The following is a 9,231-nucleotide window of genomic DNA, read 5'->3' as shown; positions in this document are numbered from 1 at the left end:
TTGCACTGACAAGGCATTTCAAAAAAAAAAAAGGAGGAGGAAAGGAAAAGACGCCCGAAGGCCTCAGACGTTGCTCTGGAGTGAAATTTTGCTGCTCCAAAGAAAGGAAAGAAAAAGTGGCTCCAGCAAAACAGAATACAGGGCAGGTGACTGCAAGCCGTTCTTTCAGGGCCTGTGCGTTTTGGTCATGTCCTGCACCAGGACTTCTGCCCTTGATTAACCCCCTGAACAGAATGGGGATAGGATGCAAAAAGGGACTCTCTTCTGTCTTCTCCATTGCATTAACAGTGCTCCCCTGTGGCATAAGAACATAAGAGGAACTCCGCTGGATCAGACCAGTGGTCCATCTAGTCCCGCCTCCTGTCTCACACAGAGGCCAACCAGTGCCTCCGGATGGCCAACAACAGAGCAGAGAGGCTGAGGCCTTCCCCTGGGGTTGCCTCCTGACTCTGAGGTTGCCTCCTGGCCCATAACCTAAACCTATTTTTGTGAGTCCAATCCTCTGCTCCCTGCCCTCCTCGAAGTGACAGTCTTTGAAATACATAAAGAGAGCAGTCATGTCCCCCCTCAGCCTCCTCTTCTCCAGATGGAACATTCCCAAGTCCCTCAGCCTTTCTTCATCAGGCTTGGTCTCCAGGCCCCTGATCATCCTCTTCACGCTCCTCTGCACCCGCTCCATTTTGTTCACATCCTTTTTGAAGTGAGGCTTCCAGAATTACACACAGTATGCCAGGTGTGTGGTCTGACCAAAGTGGTACATTTAGGGCTGCCAAGCACCAGGGACGGGTGGGGGTTCTCCCGCCCTGGAGGTTTCCAACCCCTTCCGGCCCACGTTGAGCCATTGTGGAGAACCTCCCCCAATGTTGCTGGCACAATGACGTCACCCACAGGTGATGTAATCAAGCCAGCGAAGTCGCACACGGCCGCTCTAGGCATTTCCGGGAAAACTCTATGGTTTTCCCAGACGCTCTAGCAATTTAGGAGTGAAAACACAGGGGACATGGCAACCCTATGTACATTGCACATTTATTTGCACGCTGCTGCTTGAGAATGAGGACTCGTGCAAGAGAAGACATGGTGGGCAGCAGTGCCACCCTCTGTGCACATCACGTTTCAGGATGCCTTGCCTTGTGATCAGCTGCAAGCATATGCCAGCATTCGCTGCAAGCCAGCTCCAGCAGCATCACCCGTCTTGTTGGCAAGGAGGCCGGCCATGGCCAGCTGCAAAGAGGTGTCTCCCTCCACTGCTCTGCTGCTGCTGTTCTCTCACAAGTGGCAGAGAAGAAGCCCAGTACAGAGTGGGTCTTTCCCCCACCCCCCAAGGCAGGAGCCGGTGGGCTTGCAGAACAAGCAATTCCAGCTTGTTTTGGTCATTCAGGACATTTGAGCCAGGAAGAGGTGAAGGGTGTTCCGAGCAGCGTGGGCCATGAGTGACTACCAGCCACCTGCCCGGTCTGATGAATAACGAATGCAGATGAGATGCAAAAGCACCACAACCTCAACAAATGTTGCTTTAAACTGCAAGCAAAGTCATCATTTCAGAGCATGAGTGACAGTCCCGGGCGGGGGGAGGGCGGGGGCAGCCATTGCAAGCAGGGAAATACTGATGACTTGCAAGTCTTGCCCCATCTCTAACAAACGACAACAGGAAGCCTATGAGGCCAGCAGCGGCCGGTGAGCCCACCAGGAAAAAGCAAAGGGAGGGAAGCCTGGGATGAGCATGTGGGGAGATGTGAATGTGCCTTCCTTGGGCTCTTTTGGATGGTAGAAGGGAGACATTCGTGCCTGGAAGAGTTTGTGGGAGGGTTTATGGCTCCGTGGCAGAGCATGCAGAAGGCCCCAGGTTCAGTCCCTAGTATCTGCAGGAAAGGCCTGCAACTGAGACCCTGGAGAGTTGCTGCTATTCAGAGTGGACAATAAAGTGACAGGCCAAGGGCCTAAGTAAGCATAAGGCAGCTTCACATGGCCATGTGGAAGACAGGGGGACACAGGCATTGATGCAAGACAAGCATCATTCATCTGCTGTTTGATTGTGTTTGGTGTCCTCGGCAATTGGGTAAAGTACCCCGAACCTCCTTCTTCTGTTTCTCCTCATCAAGTTGCAACTGACTTATGGTAACCCGTAGGGTTGCCAAGTCCAATTTAAGAAATATCTGGGGACTTTGGGGGTGGAGCCAGGAGACATTAGGGGTGGAGCCAAAGTCAAGGCTGTGACAAGCATAATTGAACTCCAAAGGGAGTTCTGGCCATCACATTTAAAGGGTCGGCACACCTTTTCAATGCCTTCCTTCCATAGGAAATAATGAAGGATAGGGGCACCTTCATTTGGGGCTCATAGAATTGGACCCCCTGGTCCAATCATTTTGAAACTTGAGGGATATTTTGGGAAGAGGCACTAGATGCTGTACTGAAATTTTGGTGCCTCTAACGCAAAAAAACAGCCCCACCCCCACCCCCAGAGCCCCAGATACCCGCAGATCAATTCTATATTATTTTCTATGGGAATAACAGAGTTATTCATAGGGAATAAATAACAGAGTTCCCAGCAGACATTTCCCTCCTTTCCCCTCCCCTCCCCTCCCCCTGCTTTCTGATGACCCAGAAGCGGAGAGAGGGCCTCCAAACCGCGGGATCCCCTGCCCCCACCTGGGGATTGGCAACCCCATAACCCCATCAGGTTTTCAAGGCAAGAGCCATTCAGAGGTAGTTTCCTATCACAACCCTGGACTTCCTTGGAGGTCTCCCATCCAAATATTAACCAGGGCTGACCCAGCTTAGCTTCCAAGCTCTGGTGCGACTGAGCTCTTCTGGGCTATCCAGGCCAGGGTTCCTAGTCATCTAGACAGAGTGAAATAATTTCATAGCAATGCAATCTGATGCAGTCCTATGTCGGCTGTGTGTGCTGTCCCACTGTGGGAGAAGGAGAGACACACCAAAAAGGGGGAATGGCTGTGTCTGGCAACCTTAAGCGGGGGTGGGGGGGACACACAAATGAATCAGTTGTACTTGAGAGGCTATCTCTGAATAGCTGTTGAGAGGGGCTTCTTGGGAGAATGCGGCTTCCGCATTGATGTTCTCAGGAGTCGTTTTGTAGAAAACTAGGTGGTGGAGCTAGCCTTCCCAATCCCCAGGTCCCAGTGGGGGATCCCCCAGTTTTACAGGCTTCCCCCCTCCCCCAGCCAGCTGGCCAGTGGGGGGAAGCCCCGTTCCCACAGTCACCATGTACCTCTAGAGCTCTGGAAGGTTTAGAAACCTGCAAACAGGTCCGATTTTCAAATGTGTGCCTTTAAAGTTGAGCAGATAACAGGAAGCGCTTCATGGGGAAGGGTCAGCAGCAGTTTTGTCACAGCACAGACCCTCCATTTGTTTTGCTTTCGTTTTCAGAGCAAGTAAAATTGTGGAGGAACCAGACCCAGTAAATGTGTGTGTGTGAGAAAGGGAGGGGGCAGGGGATTCTCTGGTTTGGAGGCCCTTCCCCCACTTTAGAATGCTTTAGAAAGCTTTAGAAAGTGGGGGTGGGGAGGGAAATGTCTACTGGGCACTCTATTATTCCCTATGGAGAATGATTCCCATAGGGAATAATGGGGGATTGATCCACGGGTATCTGGGGATCTGGGGGGGGATGTTATTTGAGGTAGAGGCACCAAATTTGCAACATAGCATCTGATGCCTTTCCTTAAAACACCCTCCAAGTTTCAAAAGGATTGGACCAGGGGGCCAATTCTATGAGCCCCCAAAGAAGGTGCCCCTATCCTTCATTATTTCTAATGGAGGGATGGCACTGAAAAGGTGTGCAGTCCCTTTCAGTGTGATGGCCAGAACTCCCTTTGGAGTTCAATTGTACTTGTTCCAACCTTGCTCATGGCTCCACCCCCAAAGTCTCCTGGCTCCACCCCCAGAGTTCCCTGATATTTCTTGAATTGGACTTGACAACCCTAGGTGGAGCTCATTAGCATAACTCATTAGCATATGCCACCCCCTCACCAGCCAAAGCAACCTGACGCAAGAAAGGAGAGCCCTGGGTGAGCGAGGCCTGCTTAGACTGGCTAGAGATCCAGCCAGCCCAAGCAGACTTCGCTCGCCTGGGGCTCTCCTTGGCCACCCCCACCCCGCACAGTCAAAAGGCCAGCAAGCCACCCTCCACCCAAAATCATATAAGAAGTGGAGAAAGGGTGGTGTGGGCTTCTCCAGGGGTTAATGAGGGCTGCTGGGGGTGTGGCAAAGCTCCTGGTGGCTGACTGGCTGCCCGCTCTCCTAATCCTGGGATTGTTATGCAGCTGCACCTCCTATTCAATGGACAAGGTAGGTGGGAAGGAGGAGGGGGAACCCTCAGAAAGGTTCAGGTACTGCGCTCCGGTGAGCTCTTGCTGAATTTAAGGCCTGGCTGTTCTCCTTTCTGCTGACATCACATCTGGGCAAGTACAACAACTGCCCTCACCAGCCTAATGCTAGTTGTTCAGATGGAAATTCTGGGGGGGGGGGGGGACAAGAGGTTCTCTGCCATTGTGCCCCCAGATCCCCATGCCAAGGCACCATTGCCTTGAGGGACAGAGAGCTGAGCAGCTGAATCTCCCAAACACAGCAAGTCCGCTGGGACGCGGGAGACAATCAGCCGAACTAGGGAGTAATTAATCTTGGTTCCCAGAGCGAGCAATTCTTCCAAGTCACTTCTCAGGCAACAATAGACAAATGCAAGAGGAGCAGGCGGGGAAGGGGGGAGCCCCATTGTCCTGATTTTACCGCGTGCAGTCAGAGCTGGACTCACTGCAGCGGCATTCGGAGGCTGTCCAGACTTCATTCCCTTTCAGCTCCGCAACAATGGAAGCAGCCCATGTGTAGGGCAAGATACCGTCGGTGAGGAAACTGCACCGAGTCCTGCTGGACCCAGCTGAACAAGCAGCGCTAACTGGGCTCACTCCTGTGCAAACAGCAGGAGAAGAGCTACTTTGCACAGAGCAAGTTGTGCCAGAGGAAAGCTTCCAGCTGCATGACGGGACAAGGGAGGTGGGGCACTGAACTGTGATAAGGAGGTGCAAATCTGGCTTTGCTGTCCTGTTCTTCAGGCCTCTGGCCTGGCTTTGTACAAAACAGGCCAACCTGACTGCTCAGCAGTTTCCTTGAGTGTCCATGAGTTCTTGTATTGTGAGAAAGAGAGAAAAATACTTGTTTTCTCTACCTTCAGTCAAACCCTTGTGAATGTTCCCACCTGCCCTCTGCCTTTCTAAAGCCAGTTTGGTGTAGTTTGGAGAGCCAGTTTGGTGTAGTGGTTAAGTGTGCGGACTCTTATCTGGGAGAACCGGGTTTGATTCCCCACTCCTCCACTTGCACCTGCTAGAATGGCCTTGGGTCAGCCATAGCTCTGGCAGAGGTTGTCCTTGAAAGGGCAGCTGCTGTGAGAGCCCTCTCCAGCCCCACCCACCTCACAGGGTGTCTGTTGTGGGGGAGGAAGGTAAAGGAGATTGTGAGCCACTCTGAGACTCTTCGGAGTGGAGGGTGGGATATAAATCCAATATCTTCATCTACCTCACAGGGTGTCTGTTGTGGGGGGGGGGAGGTAAAGGAGATTGTGAGCCGCTCTGAGACTCTTTGGAGTGGAGGGCAGGATATAAATGCAATATCTTCATCTACCTCACAGGGTGTCTGTTGTGGGGGGGGAGGTAAAGGAGATTGTGAGCCGCTCTGAGACTCTTTGGAGTGGAGGGCGGGATATAAATCCAATATTTTCTTCTTCTTCTTCTTCTTCTTCTTCTTCTTCTTCTTCTTCTCCTTCTTCTTCTTCTTCTCAATCTCTGCCTTCTCTATCCACTGTAAGAACTGTCCATTTATTCCTGCTGTTTGCTTCCTGTCACTTAACCACTCTTTGGTCCTCAAAAGAACCCCTCCTCTTATCCCATGACTGTTAAGTACTCAAGAGTCTTTGGGGAGGGATTATGGTGGAACTAGGCTTGACCAAAAAAGAGCCCCATGGTACAGAGTGGTAAAGCTGCAGTACTGCAGTCCAAACTCTGTTCACAACCTGAGTTCGAACCCAGCTGAAGTTGGGTTCAGGTAGCTGGCTTGAGGTTGACTCAGCCTTCCATCCTTCCGAGGTCGGTAAAATGAGTACCCAGCTTGCTGGGGGTAAAGTGTAGATTACTGGAGAAGGCAATGGCAAACCACCCTGTAAAAAAGTCTGCCGTGAAAATGTCATGATGCAACGTCACCTCATAAGAACATAAGAGAAGCCATGTTGGATCAGACCAATGGCCCATCCAGTCCAACATTCTGTGTCACATAAGAACAAAAGAGAAGCCATGTTGGATCAGACCAATGGCCCATCCAGTCCAACATTCTGTGTCACATAAGAACAAAAGAGAAGCCATGTTGGATCAGACCAATGGCCCATCCAGTCCAACATTCTGTGTCACACAGTGGCCAAAAAACCCAGGTGCCATCAGGAGATCCACCAGTGGGGCCAGACACTAGAAGCCCTTCCACAGTTGTGCTCCCCAGCACCAAGAATACAGAGCATCACTGCCCCAGACAGAGAATTCCATCAATATGCTGTGGCTAATAGCCAATTGCTGCCCTGTTCTCCAGGCCTCTGGCCTGGCTTTGTACAAAACAGGCACAAGGCAGAGGTGGAGGCTTTAGAAAGGCAGAGGGTAGGAGGGAATATCCACAAGGGTTTGACTGATCGCCTGGGGACGGGTAGGAAGAGAAGAAGACAACGACATTGGATTTATATTCCGCCCTCCACTCAAGAGTCTCAGAGTGGCTCACAATCTCCTTTATCTTCCTCCCCCACAACAGACACCCTGTGAGGTGGGTGGGGCTGGAGAGGGCTCTCACAGCAGCTGCCCTTTCAAGGACAACCTCTGCTAGAGCTATGGCTGACCCAAGACCATGCCAGCAGATGCAAGTGGAGGAGTGGGGAATCAAACCTGGTTCTCCCACATAAGAGTCCGCACACTTCACCACTACACCAGCTGATCAAAAGAGGATGGGAGGGAGGTTTTATTTATTGTTTATTTTTTCACATATTGTTATGTCACTTTTCTATGATAAGCAATGTGCCAACTTGCTCACTGGTGTTGCCAACCTCCAGGTGTGTGGCCTCAAGATCTCCTGGAATTAAAACTGATCTCCAGGCAACAGAGACCACTCCCCCCCTGCAGAAAGTGGCCATTTGGGAAGGTGTATCCCACCGGGGTTTCTCCCCAGATACCATCCCTCAAAATCTCCAGGGATTTCCCAATCCAGAGCAGGCAATCCTAATTCTCACAAAAGGAAAAAAAAAACCAGTAAATATAGTATAACCCTAAAACCACAGTAATTAAAACAGAGCAATTAACATGATCCTTCTGAAAAAGTTATACAGATCTTTCTCAAAGGCAATCTGGAGTAAATTCATTTTTCGGTGATATCAGAAGGCCCACAATAAGGTGGCTAAACCATGGTCCCTTGGGAGGGATTTCCTAGTGGGTGGGGGGTTACACAGAAGGCCCCTTGTACAGTCCCCACTGAGTGCATTTCTTATGATGTACAAGAGAGTCCCCTTGGATGGTCTCAGACTATAGGTGGATCCAAACGATCCATTTTCTCCAAAGGGACTGATCTCAGTAGTCTAGAGATGAACTGGAATTTCAGGGGAATCCCCAGATCCCACCTAAAAGCTTGGGCCTTGAGCTTTGGCCTTGAGCCAGTGGTGAGCATGAGCTGCTAATGAAACAACATTGTTGGAGACGTTTGGTCCCTACGTGCATTGATTTTGAATACTTGATATTTGTTATCATTTGTCATTGTGAAATATCCCTTGTTGATAAAGGACTGAAACAGGTGTGGCAGAAGTCAACAACCTGTCTGGGGATTTTTCCTTTCCACTATTGTTGGCGATTGGTCCTTTCTACTACTGAGCAATATACGATGGAATCATCGATTTTGAAGAATTTCATTGCATTCCGGATTTACCTGGTTCTCTTTGGGAATTTGTGAAAATGGACCTGTATCTATTATAGAGATTACTAAGTCTTCTTGTTCATGTGGGACTGTATAGTATACTGTTATATATTACATGTTATTTTGTCACTATAACCTTATGGTTGTGCTTTATTGTTTGCCCACCTAGAAGCTGGCATCCCTAATTCTCAAAAGCAGCCTTAGCTCAAAATGCTTTCATTCCTCTGTTAATGTGTTAGTAATTTTCACCATCCATTGAGACAACCCATTACTGCCCCCTTTTTTTTCCAACTAGCTCAAAGGAGCATGGATTCAGCAAACAAGTGGTGGGGCTCAGTGAGATCTCCAAGTATTCGGTCCTCATTCTTGCATTGCCCCAACCAAAAGGTATCCATGGAAATGTGACTAGCAGAAGCCTCAGGAGTGCTCAGAACTTCTGAAGTTAATGTGAAGTCTTAAGTGGGAAGAGATGCAATGAATTTTATCCACAAACATTTCTGCAAATTGGTCACAGTACACTGCTGAGCCATTCTTTGGCCCCAGAGCCTAGGCAGAATGAGCCTTTTACAACTCATTCTGTTGTAATGAGTTGTAACTCTGGGTTACAACTGTGGGTGGACTCAATGGGCATTTTTGCACAGAGCTTACCCCGGAGCAACGTCCCTCTTCACCGCGCAGCATCTGCGCGGATTTCGCACCAACTGCTCCGCAGAACCAGGAAGAGCCGAGGCTTTTGCATCGCTAACGTAAACTGGTTTTTAGCGGATTACATTTGCGACACAAAAGGCTCGGCACTTCGCAGCTCTTCCTCGTTCTGCGGAGCAGTTGGTGCGAAATCCGCGCAGATGCTGCGCGGTGAAGAGGGACGTCGCTCCGGGGGTAAGCTCTGTGCGTTAGCAGAAAAGCTCTTGCTACCATCATCACTGCAGTGCAGCCCTCGAAGGCAGTCTCTGTGTTCATTCAGCTTCCGCTTGAGTTTCTTTCACTGCTGTTCAAGCCCTCATCTCACCCACTTCATTTCCCCCCCAGTTCTTCAGGAAACTGGGGAGCTAGATGTTGCCTTGCATGTGAGAGTGAGCACTTAGCAGTTGTTGTGTCTTTGGCCTTCCAGTGCCAACCAATTTATCAGTGCTGTTGGTAAGCTTGACAGCTCATGGTTGGAAAACACCTGGAGATTTGGGGGGTGGAGCCTGAGAAGGGTGGGGTTTGGGAAGGAAAGGGAGGGGATTAAATAGGGTACAATGCCAGACAGTCCACCTTCCAAAACAGCCAGTTGTGCTGTGATTTTGATAA

This window comes from Heteronotia binoei, chromosome 14, assembly GCF_032191835.1.
Source record: "Heteronotia binoei isolate CCM8104 ecotype False Entrance Well chromosome 14, APGP_CSIRO_Hbin_v1, whole genome shotgun sequence".
NCBI classification, from domain to species: domain Eukaryota; kingdom Metazoa; phylum Chordata; class Lepidosauria; order Squamata; family Gekkonidae; genus Heteronotia; species Heteronotia binoei.
This window is presented reverse-complemented; position numbering follows the sequence as displayed.